The sequence below is a fragment of the Marmota monax genome, unplaced genomic scaffold, assembly GCF_021218885.2.
Source record: "Marmota monax isolate L192 unplaced genomic scaffold, Marmota_monax_Labrador192_F-V1.1 WCK01_AAM20220418_F8-fsc00207, whole genome shotgun sequence".
Taxonomy (NCBI): domain Eukaryota; kingdom Metazoa; phylum Chordata; class Mammalia; order Rodentia; family Sciuridae; genus Marmota; species Marmota monax.
Window position 1 is genome coordinate 2,871,314 of NW_026692713.1, and position 20,733 is coordinate 2,892,046.

General features: G+C 37.8%; 1 protein-coding gene and 2 pseudogenes across 6 annotated transcripts in view; 2 read left to right on the plus strand and 1 right to left on the minus strand.

Annotated features, from left to right (window-relative positions):
- Positions 1–20,733, plus strand: part of Marchf8 (membrane associated ring-CH-type finger 8) — a 238,547-nt gene that overhangs the window by 118,200 nt on the left and 99,614 nt on the right. The window lies entirely within an intron of this gene.
- On the minus strand, positions 1,195–1,967 carry LOC124094155 (proteasome subunit alpha type-6-like; annotated as a pseudogene).
- Positions 1,335–13,529, plus strand: LOC131424256 (CCR4-NOT transcription complex subunit 8-like; annotated as a pseudogene).

Sequence of the window (20,733 nt, forward strand, 5' to 3'; positions counted from 1 at the left end):
TACTAATTTTTATTCCCGTAACAGTCTGTAAGAATTCTTTTCTGACCTGCATTTATTATTTGTATTCTTGATGATTGCCATTCTGACTGGAATATGTTGGAATCAGTGTTGGTTTTTTTTTTTGGGTGCTAAAAATCAAACCCAGAGCCTCATGTATGCCAGGTAGGTGCTCTACCACTGGGTCACATTGCCAGCCCTCAGTACATGTCTTTGCCTGCACCTGTATGTTGAAGTATATCCCTTATTGTTTCTTCTAACAGTTTCAGTGTTTCTGTCCTTATAGTTAGGTGTTTGATTAATTTTGAGTTTACTTTTGTACAAGGTGCAAGATAAGGATATCATTTCATTTTTCTACCTATGGATATCCAGTTTTCCCAGCATTACTTGTTAAAAAGATGCTGTTTTTTCATGTTTTTAGGATCTTTGTCAGAATCAGTGGCTGTAGCTATTTCGGTTTGTCTCTGTGTTTTTTGTTCATTGGTTCATGTGTCTGTTTTTATGCCAGTACCATACTGTTTTAGTTTCTGAGTCTCTTTTTATAATTGGAAATTGAGTATTGTGATGTCTCTACCTTTGTTCTTTTGCTCTGGATTGCATTGGCTATTCTGTTTTTTTCTTTTTGTTCTTCCATATGAATTTTAGTTTTCTTCCTAATTCTATGAAGAATATTATTAGTATTTTTATGGAGATTGCATTGAACCTATAGATTACTTTTGGCAATACTGTAATTTAAACAATATTAATTCTCCCTATCCAGTTTTTTTTTTTTTTACTCATAGTATTGGGTACGTATTAGGTATCTTGAATCCGGAGTCAGGTCTTTCATATATGTTTATTTTTGTGGTACTGGTGATTGAACTCAGAGCCTCATGCATGCTAGGCAAGTGCCATACTACTGAGCTATACCCCCATCCCATCTTTCATATTTTTAAAATTTGTAGCTTTTATGTCTTCATGTATTGTTTCTTTTCTATTCTTTGTGTTCTAGGACTCAGATAGCCATAGATGAATCCATGTCAGTCTATTCTTCATGTCTGTCAGGCTCTTTTTAATATTTTTCACTTCCTAATGCTGAGTAATTTCTCTTTTATTCCCAGAAGCACTGTTTTTATTTATACAGAATCCTAACCACTTTAGTAGTAGGAGTGGAAGAGGTTTCTTTTTCAATTCAGGGCCTCCGTAATGTTAGTTTATTGTTACCAAACACACAGGCAAGTGGCATCATGGATTTGGTAAACTAATAACAATGTCTAGTCTCTCTCTGCTCGGGCTACAAGGTGAGCATCAATCTCTGCTTCTGTAAGAATTCTGAATTTAGGATTTTCAACTGTAACTACTCCAACTTCTATTTCTGAAGGTTTGAAATCTATTGATAGAATAGTAGACAAACACGTAATTGCAGAATTGCAGTTTCTACTGTCTGTTCAAATAGCCAATCAAATATTTTTTCACTTTTTTTTTCAAGGGAGCTGGTTGGCTCAGTTTGTTTAACTCCTACTGCAGTGGCTTTAAACCCACACTAGTAACCTGCAGGATCACATTTGTATACCTGAGGGCCTTGTTCTTCATTTATACCATTTAAAATCATACAACTAAGTAGCCTCATTTTAGCATTCTGTCTGTAGACCTGAGAAATATCAACAGTTCTTTTACACAGCATGTCCATAAGAATCTCATAGCCATACTTGTATTTCCAATTAGTTGCCTCAGAGTGTGCCCTGTGTACCTGGGATCTGCTGTCAGCTGTCATTCTAGACATCGCAGAGCCAGTGTTTTTAGTTATCTTGAATAAGTGAGTCACTGTGCTGAAATCCAATAATTTGTCAGGTACTTTCTTCTGTGTGACAATTACTGCACAGTCCTTCCCTCTGACAGCTTCTGATGTCCACCCTGGTTTATACCCTTAAAAGCATATTCTACTTGGTGAAGCTGGCTCTTCGGCAAAAAATGGTAATGTGGTGGTCAAATCAAGTGCGGGAACCACAGAATATGTTGGTGCACTCACTACTTCAAATACCTGTAGGCATACAAACCCCTCCGGAAGTTGCAATGACTGCTTCCGGGGCACCTGCTGGTCTTCCTCCCTAATTTCTTAAAATCTGACATCTAGTTTGGTAATCCTGCTTCAGCTGTGTCTAATCTGCTGTTTAACTCAGTTTTTCATATTAATAGTTACATTTTTAATTCCTAAAAGAATGTTTTTTTTTTTCAAACTGGACTTTTTGGGTACTTTTTGTTGTTTCCTCATTTTAAAATTGCTTGACTGATTGATTGTGGTATGAATGATTGAACTCAGGGATGCTCTACCACTGACCTACATCACCAGCCCTTTTTTATTTTTAATTTTGAGATAGGGTCTCCCTAAGTGGTATAGGCTGGCCTCAAACTTGTGATACTCCTGCTTCAGCCTCTCAAGTTGTTGGGATTGCAGGTGTGCATCACTACACCTAGCACTCCTTTTAAAAATACTTTAAAATACTTCCACTGGCAGTGTTGCCAGTTACTCCACTTCTTGCAGAAGTTCTATCTTCTGCCTCCTGACTTCCCCTTTGCTGACATTGAATTCAGCACTCCTGAGAATGCTGAATATTTATAAAAAATATAAAGTATTTAAAAAATACTTTATATTAAATATGTAGTTATTTAATATTCTGTTTTATAATTATATTGTTGGAAGTAAGGGTGACGACAGTACTATTTGTTTTCTTTTTCTTTTGTGGTACTAGCAATTGCACCCAGGGATGCTTTACCAATGAGTTACATTGCTGTCCTTTTAAATTTCATTTTGACACAGGGTTTTGCTAAATTGCTGATGCTGACCTCAAATTTGAGATCCCTTTGCCTCAGCCTCCTGAATATCTGGGATTATTGGCATGCACCATTCTTTTTTTTTTGGTTGGGGAGGGTACTGGCGATTAAACTCAGAGGCACTTTACCTGACCTACATCCCAAGCTCTTTTTATTTATTTAGTTTTGGAAACAAGGTCTCATTGAGTTGTCCTGGCAGTCTTCAAACCTGTTGATCTCCTGTCTCAGCCTTCAAGGTGATGGATTACAGGCATGTGCTACTGTACCCAGCCTGTAGTTTTCTTTCTACTGATTAACTCATAGAGACTTACTTCTACGTGTATATGGTGATTTTTTTTTTTTACTGTGAGTTTACATATTTCTTTTAAAATTTAGTCTATGATAGTCCAGAGGATCTGAAATAGAGATACTCTTTTCTTAAGAGAAATTTAATGTGGGTGGATTTTATCAGGAAGTAGGAGAATATTTTTGTCTTGGATGACTTTAGCCACTTATCATGAGTTCCAGTACTCATTTCAGGCATGTAGTATACGTTGTCCTTGTGAGCGAGAAGAGGATCTAACCACTTCTTGAGTAATTTACCAGTTACCTTCCTGATTCCAACTTTACCTTAACCCCCCCTCCTTTTACCCCAACCCTCCTGAAACTGTGCAGTTTTGCCAGTTACTCCACTTCTTGTTTTTTTATTGATTTTCTTATTATTTTAAATATACGACAACAGTGGAATGCATTATAATTCTTATTACATATATAGAGTACAGTTTTTCATATCTCTGTGTATAAAGTATGTTCACGTCAATTAATGCCATTATACATGTAGCAGTTATTCCACTTTTTGCAGGAGTTCTATTTTCTGCCTTTCTGTCTTCCCCATTGCTGACTTGGAATTCAACACTCCTGGGTCTGCTAAATTACTTACCAGGTATCCTGCCTAATCCCTACTTTTCAGCTTTTAGAATTCTGTTGCTCTTGTTTCTTGCTTCATTTTTCTTCCATGTAGTTATGTGTTATTTAAAATATCTTTAGTAACACTTCTGGTATTTTGGGAAGGTGCAAAAGTAAATATATATTGAATCTGCCATTTCATTCGAAAGCTCCGTTTTTTTTTTTTTAATTCTGAATTAACTACTAGTGATGTCAGAGATGTGGACTGTCTTATTTCACATACTAGATACCATTTTCTGTGAAATCAGTATATTTAAGTAAATTGCTCATTAATGTAATTTCAATTTTTTATACAGGAATGACCTTATGATTGGTAAATAAATTAAATGCTATGGAATTGAGATGGTATCTTATTAGGTCTTGGGAAAATTCTCAAATGGACCTCTAGTATAATATGGTCTCAAGAGTTGGGGTGAGAATGGACTCTTGCCTAATCGAGAGTTGAACGAGACTTTGGATCAGGAGCTGCTGCCACCACATAATGTTCCCTGCCTGCATAAACTTTGGGTTTCTACTGGTGAGGATTAGGTCAAATATTCTGGCTTACCCTTACCTAGTTATATGAAATAAACATCTTGGGTTTCTTTAGGGTACTTTTTGCACTTGTAGAGAAGAGCCAGATGAGCTGTTAAGTCTAGGCCAGCAATCTGGAGGAGAGGGGAGGAAGATCTGAGAAATGATGCTAAGCTAGTTATAATGCCATGGACACAGAATTTCCAGGTGATATGGTGCCACCAGTTGGTGAATTTCCTAGTTTTACAGTTTACCAGTGTCAGCTTCTGCATCATACTATTTTTGACCTATTAAAAATTACCCAGCTTGGCCTTACATTCATGAACTAGAAGCGAGAATGTTCTTTTGGAATTAATATTTGGCAGTTCAACTCTAATTCAGTCTTACATAGGACAGGCACTCCCAAGATTCCATAGATCTTGCTAAGATTGCAGTTTCAGAAGCACAAAGAGAGAATGGATTAACAATACACTTTGCAGAGCTGCTTATGACATCAAAGAGAGTGACTCTCTTTGATGACATCATATGGCTTTCGTTTTACAGTGGCTATGATTTTAGCCACATTATAAAGTTGCATACAGATTCTTCTTTGTCAAGAACATGAATTCTTGTATATTTGGAACCTTTTCCCACCCACCCATTTATTATATGAAATAGTTGATGAAGAGTTACAAACACCTTGAAAAAAATCTATAGGAAGTTGCTGATCAGTTAGATTTGCAGGGGATTTGAATCCAGCAGCACCAGATATTCTTGAAGATGAAAGAGTTATTTTTTGAAGACAGCTTTGATGATGCCAAGTACTGAGGGCAGCTCTATTGATTTCAGCATGGATGTGGTCCAGAAGCAGAATGAGGATGTGGATTCTGCTGAGGAGATGAACATCCTAGCAGTCATCAAGAGTATGTATTGGTGATGGTGGCAGGCTCTGCAGGGTGGTCCCAGTTCTAGAGTCGTGCTCCCTGTGCTGACTGTGTACTTATCTTCACAAAAGGAAACATCTTTTTGAGCAAAACTATATAGATAATTGTACTGGTTTTGTAAACAAGTCTTCCCTTTTCCTCATCCCCAAGCAATAGTCTAGTTGTTTATTGCTTCTTGTATCCATGGCTCACTTGACCTCCTCCCCACATATTAGCATCTGGGGGTGCTCTACTACTGAACTACTTACTCCTTTAAATTTTTTAAAATTTTAAGATAGGGTCTCGCTAAGTTGCCCAGGATGGCCTCCATTTGAGATCCTCCTGCCCCAACCTCTCAAATAGCTGAGTTACAAGTGTGGGCCACTGTGCCTGGATTATTTGACACCATTTAAAAATCCAAGTCTGAAACAAAGTGCTACACTGTATATAACTCTTAAAAAAGAGTAAAGCATAAAGAGCTGGGCATGTGGTGGCACATGCCTGTAATCCCAGGGGCTCTGGAGGCTAAAACAGGAGGATCTCAAGTTCAAAGGCTAGCCTCAGCAATTTAGTGAGGCCCTAAGCAACTCAGTGAGACCCAGTTTTTAAATAAAATAGAATATAGGACTGGGATGTGGTTCAGTGGTCGATGGCCCCTGAGTTAAATCCCTAGTAACCCCCCCTCCAAAAAAAGTAAACCAAGATTTATTTTGGCTTCTTTCTTTTTTACCTCTTTAAACATTTACTACCATCCACCATATTTGGATGAATTAGGTGTTCTTTTTTAATTTTTAAAATTTTATAATTATAATATATTTTTTATTTGTTGTAAATAAAATTAGTTATACACGTCAGTAGACACATTATACATAAATGGAGTTTAATTTCTCATTTGTCTGATTATACATGGTGTAGTGTTACACAGGTCATGTAATCATATATGCACATTGGGTAATAATGTCTGAGTCATTCTATCTTCCTACCCCAGTGCCCCCTCTCCGCCCTTCACTCCCCTCTGTCTAGTCCAAATTACCTCTATTCTCTTCCTGCCCCTCTACATTGTGAATTAGCATCTGCATATCAGAGAAAACACTTGGCCTTTGGTTCTTTGGGATTGGCTTACTTCACTTAGCATGATATTCTCCAGTTTCATCCATTTATTGGCAAATGCCATAATTTCATTCTTCTTTAAGGCTGAATAATATTCCATTATGTGTGTGTGTGTGTGTTTGTGTGTGTGTATGTGTATATATATATATCACAATTTCTTTATCCATTCTTCTGTTGAAGGGCATGTGGTTGGTTCCATAGTTTAGCTATTGTGAATTGAGCTGCTGCAAACATTGATGTGGCTGCGTCTCTGTAGTATGCTGATTTTAAGTTCTTTGGGTATAAACAGAGGAGTGGGATGTCTAGATTGTTTCTTTACAGGTTTTCTTAGGAATCTCCATACTGCTTTCCATAGTGGTTGCTCCAATTTGCAGTCCCATGGATGGGCATTTTTCTTCACGGAGAAGTAGAATTCTTTCCTGTGTGTGCAGACAACATGGTTTTATTAAGAATTGGGGGGGCTGGGATTGTGGCTAAGGGGTGGAGTGCTCGCCTAGCATGTGTGAGGCACTGGGTTCAATCCTCAGCACCACATAAATATAAAATAAAGACATTGTGTCCACCTATAACTAAAAAATAAATATTAAAAAAAAGAATTGGGAAGGCACCTTGTTACTTTTCTTTTTCTCTTTGCCTTGTTTCACTTGAAAATTTAAATGTATCTTATCACTGTAGATATCTTATATGAGACTTTTAATTAGAAGGAACAGTAATTCACTTCAGTATTCTTTAAGAGTAGTGTATTTTTTTTTGAAATCTCAAGGAAAAATGAGCTGAATAACTGTGAGGTCTAATACAATTATAGGGATCAACTACTCAGCTCTTCTGTTATTTTCATGTCTGTTTCATTTTTTCCGTTTGAGGCCTGAGGCTTTCTGATCCTTAAATTATCTTTTCTGTTTCATGTCTTCTGCCCATAGTTCTCAATTCCTGATAACCTTGGCCTTACTTGTAAATCTTTGAGGTTTATCCTTCTTCCATGTATTTTTTTTCAGGTTTACTTCCCTGTAAGTTCTTGGTTTACTTTGTGGCTTCTGGCTTGGTATGTCTAGATTCCACATGCCAGGTCACTTAACTAGCTTCTCTTCAGCCAGTGGCTTGGATTCTCTTGGGTCAGATGTCTGTGTATTAGGGGAAGGATGAGTCCTTCTATTCAACCTGTCTGCTGAGATGCCATGATGACATGATTTACAAGTATATTTCTAAGCTGTTTAGAATTATTTTTACAGCTGTGGAAGGTATAAAAATAAAAGCCCTCTAACCTAGAGAACTAATGATCTTGTTACAAAAGTAAGTTTGGTGAATTGAAAATTTCTGTGCTCTTATTTCTTGTGTGAAAGCTATTCAGTCTAATGCACACTTGGAATTTCTTCATTTCTGGGATTCTAGCCAAGGAGGAAATGCAAGTTTGCAGTCATATTTATAAAGGCTTTAATCTCAGATTAATGTTCATGTTTATTGAAGTATCAGTATCCTTAAATGCATCTAAAATGAAGTGAAACATTCTTATAGTGTGAATTAGTGATATAACAAATGGCTTTAGGAACCATTTCTTAAAAATTCATATGTATGGTCAATAGAAAAAACACAGCATGTTTATAGATGGTAGATATTTAACTATCATCTGTTTGTCTACAACTGAACAGTTTGCAAAACACTCTTTTGTTATGGCATTTGTTCTTTTTAAGAGAGATAATAGGGACAGTAGGAACATACCTCAACACTGTAAAAGGTATATATGCTAAACCCCAATACAACATCATTCTAAATGGAGAAAAATTGAAAGCATTTCCTCTGAAAACTGGAACAAGACAGAGATTCCCTTTTTCACTATTTCTGTTCAACATAGTCCTGGAAACTCTAGAGAGAGCAATTAGAAGAAAGAAAGAAATTAAAGGGATATAAATAGAAAAGAACTCAAACTATCCCTATTTGCTGATGACATGTTTAGACATATTTAGAAGATCTAATAAACTCAACCAGAAAACTTCTAGAACTTATAAATGAATTCAACAAAGTAGCAGGATATAAAATTAGCACCCATAAATCAGTTCCATTCCTATACATCATGATGAATTAGCTGAACAAGAAATTAGGAAAACTGCCCCATTCACAATAGCCTCAAAAAATATTTGGGAATGAATTTAACAAAAGAGGTGAATGACCTCTACAATGAAAACTACAAACACTATAAAAGAAAGGAATTAAAGAAGACCTTAGAAGATGGAAAGATCTTCCATGCTCCCGGATAGGCAGAATTAATATTGTCAAAATGGCCACATTACTAAAAGCTCTATACAGATTTAATGCATTCCTTTTAGGATTCTGATAATGTTCTTCATAGAATTAGAAAAAGCAATCATGAAATGCATTTGGAAAAATAAGAGACCCAGAATAGCCAAAGCAGTCCTTAGCAAGAAGAATGAAGCAGGAGGCATTGCAATACCAGACCTTAAGCTATAATACAGAGTGATAGTAACAAAAATGTCATGGTATTGGCACCAAAACAGACACATAAACCAGTGGTACAGAATAGAAGGCACAGAGACAAACCCACATAAATATAGTTACCTCATACTAGACAAAGGCATCATAAATATACATTGGAGAAAAGACAGCTTCTTCAACAAATGGTGCTGGGAAAACTGGAAATCCATATGTAATAAAATGAAATTAGACCCTTACTTCTCCCTTGCACAAAACTGTTAAGTGGATCAAGATCAAGGCATTAGACCAGAGACACCCTATGCCTTATTAGAAGGCAAGGCCCAAATCTCTCTCCATCATGTTGGCTTGGGAACTGAATTCCTCAACAAGACTCCTAAAGCACAGAAGTAAAATAAAAAAAATCAATAAATGGGATGGTATTAAACAAAAAGACTTTTTCACAGTAAAGGAAACAATCAAGAATGTGAAGAGAGAACCTACAATGTGAGACCTCTTTGCTACCTGCTCCTCAGATATAACATTAATCTCCAGGATGTAAAAAGAATTCAAAAAACTTAACTCCAAAATACAAATAACTCAATTAATAAATGGGCAAAGGAGCTGAACAGACACGTTACGGAAGAAAAAATATGATCAGTCAATAAATACATGAAAAAATGTTCAACATCACTAGCAATTAGAGAAATGCAAATTAAAACTACACTGAGACTCCATCTCACTCCAGTCAGAATAGCAATTATCAAGATTATAAGTAACAGTAAATATTGGTGAGGATGTGGGGATAAAGGTACACTCATGCATTGTTGGTGGGATAGCAAATTGGTGCAACCACTCTGGAAATCAGTCTGGAGACTTTTCAGAAAACTTGAAGTGGAACTACCATTTGACCCGTTATAACACTCCTTGGCATATACCCAAAGGACTTAAAATCAGCATACCATAGTCATGCAGCAGCCGTGCTCATAGCACCTCAATTCACAATATCTAAACTATGGGACCAACCTAGGTGCCCTTCAACATGGATAAAAAAATGTGGTACATATACACAGTGGAATATTACTCAGCCATAAAGAAGAATGAAATGATGGCATTTGCCAGTAAATAGATGGAGCTAGAGACTATCACTTGGCATAAGTGAAATAAGCCAATTCCAAAAAACCAAAGGCCAGTTATTCTGTCTGATATGTGGATACTGACTCATAAAAGGTGTGGTGGGGAAGGAGGAGTGGAGGTTCATTGGATTGGTTGGGGGTATGGGGAAATGAGGCAGGATGGGAACGGTAAAGACAATAGAATGAATCAAATATAACTTTCCTATGTTCACCTATGAATACGTGACTAGTGTGACTCCACATCTTGTACAACCACAAGATGGGAAGTTATACTCCATATATGTATGATATGTTAAAATACATTCTACTGTCATAATTAAAAAGAACAAATAAAAAATCTATAGTAGTGAAAAAAGAAAGAAAGAAAAAAAAATCTCAGAAAGGCCTGGACAGTTTTTGCAGTTTGTTGACTCAGAGCACAGATTCTGGGGCTAGCCATGCTCCTGGCCAGCTAGTTTGACCCTTGCCATCTTAGGGATCCTGCATATGGGAGTACTTCATAGGGTTGTAAGTATTGCTTTGGTTGGTGAGTGTAAAGTGTGCAGAGCTAGCCTATGGTATGGTATGTTCTCTGTTAGTGTGTATCCCTGCACAGGCTCACTAATGGTCATGACAAACCCAAGTATCACACCAGGTTCCCGGCTCCGAATCTTATGCTTTTTTGTATGTTGTGCTGCCTCTGCTGACCTATTAAGTTTAATAGTATGTTCACTAACTTCTATTTTCCAGGTGAATAGAACACATATTTTTCTTGAATAACTGAAATTGGCCCAACTTTACTGAATTTAAGTCACATATTGTCTTTTGTAAGATACATTTATTTGGAATATTTGTTTTATCTTAAAAAGATGGGACTTGTCAAAGCACAAGTAAGACTTTATTATAAATTCTATATTAAATTTTATTGATTTCACCATGTATTTCTTCCATTTAATTCTTGATATGTTATGCTTTTATATATATTTTCTTTATTCAAAATTGTGAGTTTTGTTTATGGTATGATATAATTATAAAAAAAGAAAATTGGTTAGTATAGAAAAAGTGAAAGTTTTCTGGAGGTTCCACCTCTGTTTCCTCTGACTGTTCTCCAGCTGCACTATTGAGAATTCCATGTGACACAAGAATATTTGTGTTGGTGCTGGAAGCAGAAGCGCACTGCCACCCCTGTTCCTGGCACCAGAATGCAGTCTCTATTGTGAATGCATACATCCAGTGTTGACAGGGCAACTGTCAAGGCTGTGGTTGCCATTGTGGTCATTATCACTTGTGTTGCTGTCAGCCCTGTGGCTAACAGCTGCTTCTTCCTGTTTTGCTGATCCCTGGCAATTTTATTGGTCTGCAGATCCTTTTCAAGAAGTGTCCTTAACTCTATATACAGCAGCCTTACTTTATGTGGTGTAGTGTGACTGAAGGAAACCACGTTGTCCTCCAAACCAGGTCATTGGTTTGTGACCTGGTTTGTGACCATGGGTTCTGTGGCTTTCTTTGGTTCATACCTGGATTCCTGCTTTAGAATGAGTGTCCCCTCTCCAGTTTCCCACTGTGTTCCATGAGATTTCTAGGTTCTGTGTTGTAACCGGGTCCTTGACTGGCTTGATAAAATCTGTTCTCTCTCTTCTGGAGTGGTCCTAGTGAAGGCTAGGCTGTAAGTTTGTGCTCTGAAAGAGTAGTGTTGTAATGAAAGTGGTTTTGAAAAATCACTTGTGATTGACTAAGGGTTGGTTTATTTAATACCAGAGTTAGTTAGAACTATTGAAACTGGCAGGAGAGTTTTAGTGATTATTTTACTTACACATTATGCTAACTTGTTATTTTGTAGGCCAGCATAGACATCTTTAACTTAAAGTCTATTGAATGAGGTATAACTTTCCTAAGTCCTTGATATAAAGCATTTGTTAATTTGTGCTTATCAGGGGTTATCACTGTTACAGCCTGCTTGTGGGAGTGGTAAGCCTCTGTTGAATGCAGCTATGAAAGGACTACTTTGATAGCTGGGTGCTGTGCCCTTATAGCTGCAAGCCTGTCTCTTCCTGTCTTGGCCTTCTAGAGTGACTCTGAGTTCACATTTCCAACCCAGTCTTTCTTTCCTTCTTGGGGCTCATGTGAGTCTTCTGTTAACAGTCATACTTCAGACCTGTTCTGTTTACTTTAGGGACTAATTTATTTATTTTTTAAAAATTTGCTGTCATTGTGATCTACAAAGTGTATATTCAAAAGAATAATGCTTTAAATGCAGTTTTGGTAGCTAGAGGTATATGTAAAGTAGACTAGGCAATGAGTAGGAATTATTAAGAGCAGTCATCTTGGGACTGGGAATGTAGCTCAGTGGTAGAACGCTTGTATAGCATGTGTAGTGCCCTGGGTTTGATCCTCAAGATTGCCAAAGAAAAACAGAAACAAAATGTCTTTTGTTGTTTAATAGCTATTGCTTCAGTTTTTTAAGATGAAAATTCTAGAGTTCATGTCACAACAATGTGAATATACTTAATAATTTTTGAACTCTGTACACTTAAACATAGTTAATATGGTGAATTTTGTTACCACAAGAAAAAATAACATCCTTGGTGGCATATAGATTTAAAAGATTAAGTACAGGGTTTTTGATTTTTATCTTGCTTTTCTGTGCTTGGTTCTATTTACTCTTACTTTTTTATTTTCACAGTGCTAGGGATTGAACCCATAGCTTCTGCTTACTAGGCACTAAGCTACATCCTGAGTTCAGTTCCTCTTTTAGTATGAATTGGATCAATAGATTAGAGCCTTGGAGGAAGCAGAGCAGGGCAATGTATAGGAAACAGAATTCATTGATTTGACATTTATTAAGCACCTTTCATATAGCAGGCTGTATGCTTTTCATTTATTATTTAGAAAAATAAAGGACATGAGCCCCGGATAAACAGGAGAAGAGTACAAGTCTTACTACTTCATTTGAAAGAACTGTAGAAGCCTCCTTATTGTAAAGCAGGAAATAATGAAGAATTGTGTATGCCATTAACAATTTATTAATAAATTATGCAGATGTACACTGTTTTATTGAATTTTCAAAACTTTGTAATGAAAAATTTCAAACATTCATGAAAGTGAGGGAGGAGTGCAATCTGTTACCAGCTGGCTTCCACACATAGCCTCTTTCACTATCTCACTGCATTTTTGGAGCCAGTTCTTGTTATGTCATTTTATTTTTAAATATTTCAGTATTTCACCAAAAGATAAAAGCTGTTTTCTTAGACTTAATCACAATACCATTATCACCCCAAAATTCTTTTAACACTTTTTTTTTTCAGTACCACTGAACTATACCCTCAGACCCTCTTTTTAAAAAAAATCTTGGAACAGTATCTTGCTAAGGTGTCAAGGCATGCCTTGAGCTTTTGATCCTCCTGCCTTAGCCTCCTGAGTTGCTGGGATTTCAGATATGTGCCACCATGCCTTACTGCTTCTATACTTTTATTTTATTGTAGTTGATTTATTTGAATCAGAATCTAAATAGTGTAAAACAAGGTCCAGGTGCAGACTGGTTTTAGTTTTAGAGGTTTGATCTAATTCCATTTTTGTTGCCAGGATATTCATAAGCCAGGTAGTATACCTACAGTCCCAGCTATTCAGGAGGCTGAGGCAGGAGTATCCCATAGTCCAGGAGTTCTGGGCCAGTCTGGGCAATGTAGTGAAATCCTGTCTCTTTAAGAAATAATTTTTAGAGGGGAGAGGTGGGGAGGGGGGAGGGTGGATGATGGGAAAGGCAGCGGAGCACAACAGACACTAGTATGGCAATTTGTAAATCAATGGATGTGTAACTGATGTGAATCTGCAATCTGTGTATGGGGTGAAGGTGGGAGTTCATAACCCACTAGAATCAAAGTGTGGAATATGATATGTCAAGAAATTTGTAATGTTTTGAACAACCCACAATAAAAAATTAAAAAAAAAAAAAAAAAAAAAAAAAAAAAAGAAATAATTTTTAAAAATGCACACACACAATAGAGCATCGTCTTTTTTTTGAATATTTTTAGTTCTAGATGGACATAATACCTTTATATTATTTATTTTTAATGTAGTGCTGAGGCTTGAACCCAGTGCCTCACTCATGCTAGACAAGTGCTCTACCACTGAGCTAGTCTTTGTTTCTAATAGTACATAATGTCTGGCTGTCTTTTTCTTGTGATGCTAATAACCACTTATAATTTTCATAAATTCGTTATTTAATCATGTGTTTGTGTAATGTTGCCATTCCAATTTTAAAATTCCTTCATTTATAAGCTAGAATACTTCTGTAGAGAAATTCTTTCTACAAACGATTTTGTTACCCATAACTGTAATTCATGTAGGGAGGATGGGCATACAGGAAGAAAGACTCAAATGAGTGATGAATTCTTTCTATTTATAACTCTTAGAGAGTCATTAACATTATCAGAGATGGCCAATGAATTTTTCCTTTATTTTAAAAGATGTCAATGTGCACACATGAATTTTTAACATTAAGTTAATTGCAGTTATTCTTATCAATGATCACATTGTTCTTTCTTTGGCTAGTAAGAGTGCCCTCTGGTTAGCTTCTAGATCTTTTTTTAACATGAATGCCTCTAAGGGCTTCAAGGGCTGCTGGTTTCTGATAAGACAAGATAGCAGCTTCATCTTGTGCATTTCCAAACATAGGTGTGGAATCAGCCCTTTCTTCAACCAGCCTTGATTCATTTCATTGAGAAATTGTATTTATAGACCATTATATTCTGTATACCACAGGTTGGTTGTTGCCTAAGGTATTTTTTTTTTTGACCAGTGGTACAGAATAGAGGACACAGACACTAACCCTCAAAATTACAATTATCTTATATTAGACAAAGTTGCCAAAAACATGCATTGGAGAAAAGATAGCCTATTTAACAAATGGTGCTGGGAAAACTGGAAATCCATATGTAACAAAATGAAATTAAACCCTATCTAAACCTATCACAAAAATGGAATTAAATTTAACCCTAATTAAACCTATCTCTCACCATGCACAAAACTCAACTCAAAATGGATCAAGGACCTAGGAATAAAACCAGAGACCCTGCATCTAATAGAAGAAAAAGTAGACACTAATCTCCATCATGTGGGATTAGGCCCCAACTTCCTTAATAAGACTCCTTTGGTGCAAGAATTAAAATCAAGAATCAATAAATTGGATGGACTCAAACTAAAAAGTTTCTTCTCAGCAAAAGAAACAATCTGTGAGGTGAATAGAGAGGCTACATCTTCGGAGCAGATTTTTACCCCCCACACATCAGCTAGAACACTAATCTCTAGGGTATATAAAGAACTCAAAAAGCTAAGCACCAAAAAACCAAATAACCCAATCAATAAATGGGCCAAGGACCTGAACAGACACTTCTCAAAAGAGGATATACAATAAATCAAAAAATATTTGAAAAAGATGTTCATCATCACTATCAATTAGAGAAATGCAAACCAAAACCACTCTAAGATTTTTATCTCATTCCAGTCAGAATGGCGGCTCTTATGCAAAAAAAACAATAATAAGTGTTGGCAAGGATGGGGGAAAAGATACACTTATACACTGCTGGTGGGACTGCAAATTGGTGCAGCCAGTATGGAAAGCAGTATGGAGATTTCTTGGAAAATTGGGAATGGAATCACCATTTGACCCAGCTATCCCTCTCCTGGGTCTATACCCAAAGGACTTCAAAACAGCGTACTACAGGGACACAGCCACATCAATGTTTATAACAGCACAATTCACAATTGCCTAAGGTTTTTTACAGCTAAGAAATATATTATTGTTTAAAGAGAAGAAAAATTATTCATGAATTTCATACTAATTTTTTTTTGAGAGAGAATTTTTTAATATTTATTTTTTTAGTTTTCGGCAGACACAACATCTTTATTTGTATGTGGTGCTGAGGATCAAACCCAGCGCCATGCGCATGCCAGGTGAGTGCTACCGCTTGAGCCACATCCCCAGCCCCATAATAAGTTTTTCCAATACAATACAATTGCTGGCCTAGTGAAGGGAGGAAAGGCAGCTTTGAGGAGGTACATCTAGGACAGGAGCATGTTTTTTGTGCACTTGTTTTATTGTGTAGATATGGCTTCAGTAACTTGCTACTAAACCAGCATTGGGTTTTTGACTCAAAGGTTGAAATTCTTATTTCTAACTTATAGAATTTGAGTTTTCCACTTTCTTAAAAGAATACTCATCAGCAATTCTTAATAATTTGTAATTGCAGTCTTTTATAATTATTTTTAAAATTACTTATTTTTTACTATATTTGAATTCCTTTACAATTTGAAATTATGTCTGATGTGATCAGTCTACCCCCAAATATTTAAAGAATCAATGACTTCTTCTCAATTAAAATGAATTATTATAAATCTTAAATTTCTCTTTGGTTCTAGGAATTGAACCTAGGAATGCTTTACCACTGAGCTATATCTGCAGACCTTTTTTTTTTTTTTTTTTTAATTTTGAGACAGGGTCTCACTAAACTGCTTAGGGCTTTGCTAGTTGCTGAGTCTGGCCTCAAATTTGTGATCCTCCTACCTCAGCCTCTGAAGTTGCTGGGCTTGCAGGTGTATGCATATCAGGTTGAAAGATACTGAATTTTATTTTAGGGTTTTCTAAATTTCCAGTAGAGTTCTTGGTCAGCATTTAAGACAGTAAACAGAGTTGGTTAAAGTTTTTGAGTTACCAATGAAATTCTCAGCCATTTTTTTTTTTTAAAGAGAGAGAAATTTTTTTTAGTATTTATTTTTTAGTTTTTGGCGGACACAACATCTTTGTTTGTATGTGGTGCTGAGGATCGAACCCGGGTTGCACGCTTGCCAGGTGAGCATGCTACCGCTTGAGCCACATTCCCAGCCCCTCTCATCCATTTTTGACTATCGTCTAAGAGGGTTTGATCCAGTCATCATTTATTGACTAGATCTTATGTTATAGACGCTGGGCTAAAGAAAGAACCATGAGCAAAAAGAGACATGAACTCTGCCTTTGTGGGGCTTATTGCCCAGGGGGAAAAGGTGATAATTCAATAAATGTAAAATTCCAACTGTAATAGTCATTAATGATGTATAGATTCTTTGTTGGTGCTATAAAGACTTCTAAGTGTGGAATTTCTTCTCTGAGAAAGTGTTGAGAGCCACAGCCAAAGGGGCCCCAGCAAACTTCCAGCTGCCAGCAAACTTCCAGCTGCTGGCTGATGATTGGCTCACAGCGGCCCCAGCAACATCTAGCTGATTGGCTCCTCGGCCCCAGCAACATCTAGCTGATTGGCTCCTCTGCGGTGATGCTCATTGGGCTGTTTCCCTGCCCTTTCAGACCACGGAGCTGCTCATTGGGGGACTTTTTTGACTCCGCCCACGTGACCCAGCCAATCGGCCTCAAGAGCAGGAGGATTGTGGGAGGTGGGGAGAAGCTTGTGTTGGAGAGAGAGGCTTGTGGAAAGCCGGTGGTGGCAGTTGAGGCTCTGAGGGTTTTTCCTGAGAGGCTATTTTGTTTGGCGTGTGTGGTTCTAAAAATAAAGTTAGTTTCTTTTGACAAGTGGCTCCTGATTGTGCCCAGCCAGACTGCGGCATTTGGTGGCTCGCACGGGGAGCGACTGAGGGTAAGTGAAACTGCTCGCCCCTGAGGGCAGGGCGAGAGGATGGGTAGCCATTTTAAGATTCCTCTTTTATTTTGCTTCACTTTTGTTTTAAGTTGCCTGTCCCTGGAGATGAGTGAGACGGAAGAAAAACCGCTCACATCTGAGGAAAAACTATTTACGTCTGAGGAACAGATAGGGAGAAAGGACGGATGCCCATGTCAGGAGGATAGAAAGGCTATAATGACTTTTTGTTGTTCCCTTTTTATTTCATTCTGTCTCGGTTTTGTTTGGCGTCATCTTGTTGGGTTGTATTATAGTAGAAATATGGGATCAGAAATTAGTGAAAAACAAACTGAAAGAGTGTTAAGTAAATTGTTAGAGGAAGGAGGCATCCCAGTAAAATCAAGAGCAGTCAGGGCATACGTTGATACAATACAAAAATGTAGCCCATGGCTTTTTAAGGAGGAGTTGTTAAATATATCACAATGGAACCATCATGGTGAAGATTTAAAAAGAATAGAAAAGAAAAGCCCAGGGACTCTGCCAGTTGGCACATTGCCATTGTGGACATTCGTATCTTGTTTGCTTAGTCCAAAGCCTTCAGTTCAGACAATGGTAGAGGAAGGAGAAGACATAATGATTCAAGTAAAAGAGAAGGTCTCTCAAGTTAGTCAGACAGAGGAAAAGATTCAAGTAAAAGAGAAGGCCTCTCAAGCTAGTCAGACAGAGAAAGAAAGTGTAAAACAGAAAAAGCCATCAGGGGGAAATTTACAACAGGAGACTGCTACTAACACCTTTCTATCACCAGAGGGTGTAAGTGTCCAACCAACAGCACCACCTCTACAGGAGACTGCTACTAACACCTTTCTATCACCAGAGGGCGTAAGTGTCCAACCAACAGCGCCACCTCCATATGCTGGGAGGCCCCCAACCCCCGCAGTTGATAGTTGGGATCCTGAGACAAGATCTCAAATATTAACATGCCCTGTATTTGAGGCAGGAGGGCAGCGATTTTACCAAGTTTTAAATTTCAAAACAGTGAAGCAGCTAAAAGAGGCTGTAACAACCTATGGTCCTCAAGCACCCTTCACTGTAAGCATGGTCGAATCCATTAACAACTTGAACATGACGCCAGCAGATTGGGCTAATATGTGTAAAGCTGTGCTAAATGGAGGACAATACCTGTTATGGAAGGTTGCCAATGAGGAATTTTGCAAGGAGACGGCTAGGCGAAATGCAGCAGCTGGTTATCCTCAGAGAAATCTAGATATGTTGTTAGGAAAGGGACCTTATGAGGATCAGCAGCAACAAATTGCATATGATCCTGGCGTATACGCACAAATTGCTGCAGATGCAATTAAGGCATGGAAGACTTTACAAGGACATGGAGGTTTACAAGGTCAATTATCTAAGGTAATACAAGGAGCTAATGAACCTTATGCTGAATTTGTAGATAGGCTTATTCAAACAGCTACCAGAGTTTTTGGGAATACAGAACAAGCAATGCCATTACTAAAACACCTGGCTTATGAGCAAGCGAATCGTTGGTGCAGAGATATCATTAGACCATGGAAACATGAAGATTTAAACACATATATTAAATTATGTAGAGACATTAATGAACAAGAGCAAGTCGTGGCAGCTGCAGTAAAACAGGCTTTAGATGCCAGAGACATTAATGAACAAGGGCAAATTGTGGCAGCTGCAGTAAAACAGGCTTTAGATGCCAGGCCAAGAACATGCTACAATTGTGAACAAACAGGACATTTTAAAAGGAATTGCCCCATTGGAGGAGGGTTTAACAAAACTAGGTATCAAAGGAGTAGAATACCAGGTATTTGCCCACGATGCCGTAGAGGGAGACATTGGGCTAATGAATGCCGTTCTCAAACCACCATAGAGGGTACTCCATTATCAAAAAACGAACAAGGACCAGGTGTTTATCCACGATATCGTGGAGAAAGGCATCGGGCTCCATTGCCAAAAAATGGACAGGGGGGCCCAATGCTCCGGGGCCCCAAACCACAAATATACGGAGCACTGGAGGAACCCAGCAACCCTATCAGGGTAGTGCCCAGGACACATTGTCCATCAGATCCCTCATCAGACAAACCAGAGGGAGCGCAGGGTTGGACATCTGCGCCTCCGCCAGAGCAGTACTAACTCCAGAGATGGGAGTTCAAATCATTCCCACAGGGGTGAAAGGACCTCTTCCCAAAGGAACAGTAGGCTTATTATTGGGACGCAGCTCTTCTACTCTAAAAGGACTTATGATAAGTCCTGGGGTAATTGATCCCGATTATGAAGGTGAAATAAAAATTATAGCCAGTTCTCCAAAGGGTATATCAGTAATTTCACCAGGAGATAGAATAGCACAGTTACTAATAATACCCAGCCTACATGATAAATTTTCCAGTCGTACTGTAGAAAGAGGTTCCAAGGGATTAGGCTCCACAGGTGTAGATTGGGCTATGCTTTCTTTAAATTTAGATTCTCGCCCCATGCTAAAACTAAATATTCAAGGACATGAATTTAATGGGCTACTGGATACAGGTGCAGACCTTAGCATCATCTCTCGTCAAGAATGGCCAAAACATTGGCCATTACAACAAGCCACTCAAATGCTTCGAGGCCTAGGAGTGGCAACTAATCCCCATAGAAGTGCAATGGTATTAGATTGGAAGGATCCTGAAGGATGTGAAGGAACTATACAGCCATATGTATTGGATCATCTTCCTATAAATTTATGGGGACGAGATGTCCTAGATCAATTAGGTTTGACATTAACAAATAACATCAACCAAAATGCACCCACTATTATGACTAGACAAGGTTTTAGGAAAGGAAAAAGATTAGAAAAACAAGAACAAGGTATAGCAGCACCAATACAAATAGATCAAGGAACAGACAGACATGGGTTGGATTTTCAGAAAGGGCCACTGAGACAATAAAAATTACTTGGAAATCAGAAAGACCAGTATGGGTTCCTCAGTGGCCCCTGACTAAAGAAAAGATACAAGCAGCGCATGACCTGGTCAAACAACAATTAGCAGAAGGACATATACAACCTTCTGTATCTCCCCATAATACTCCCATTTTTGTCATCAAAAAGAAATCTGGTAAATGGAGATTATTGCAAGCTTTAAGAGCCATTAATAATGAGATGGTTATTATGGGACCTGCTCAATCAGGGATTCCTCAGTTGTCTGCTTTGCCAAAAACCTGGTATGTTTTAGTTATAGATATTAAAGATTGTTTTTTTTCAATTCCAATTCATCCTGAGGATAGTCCACGTTTTGCATTTACTATCCCTGC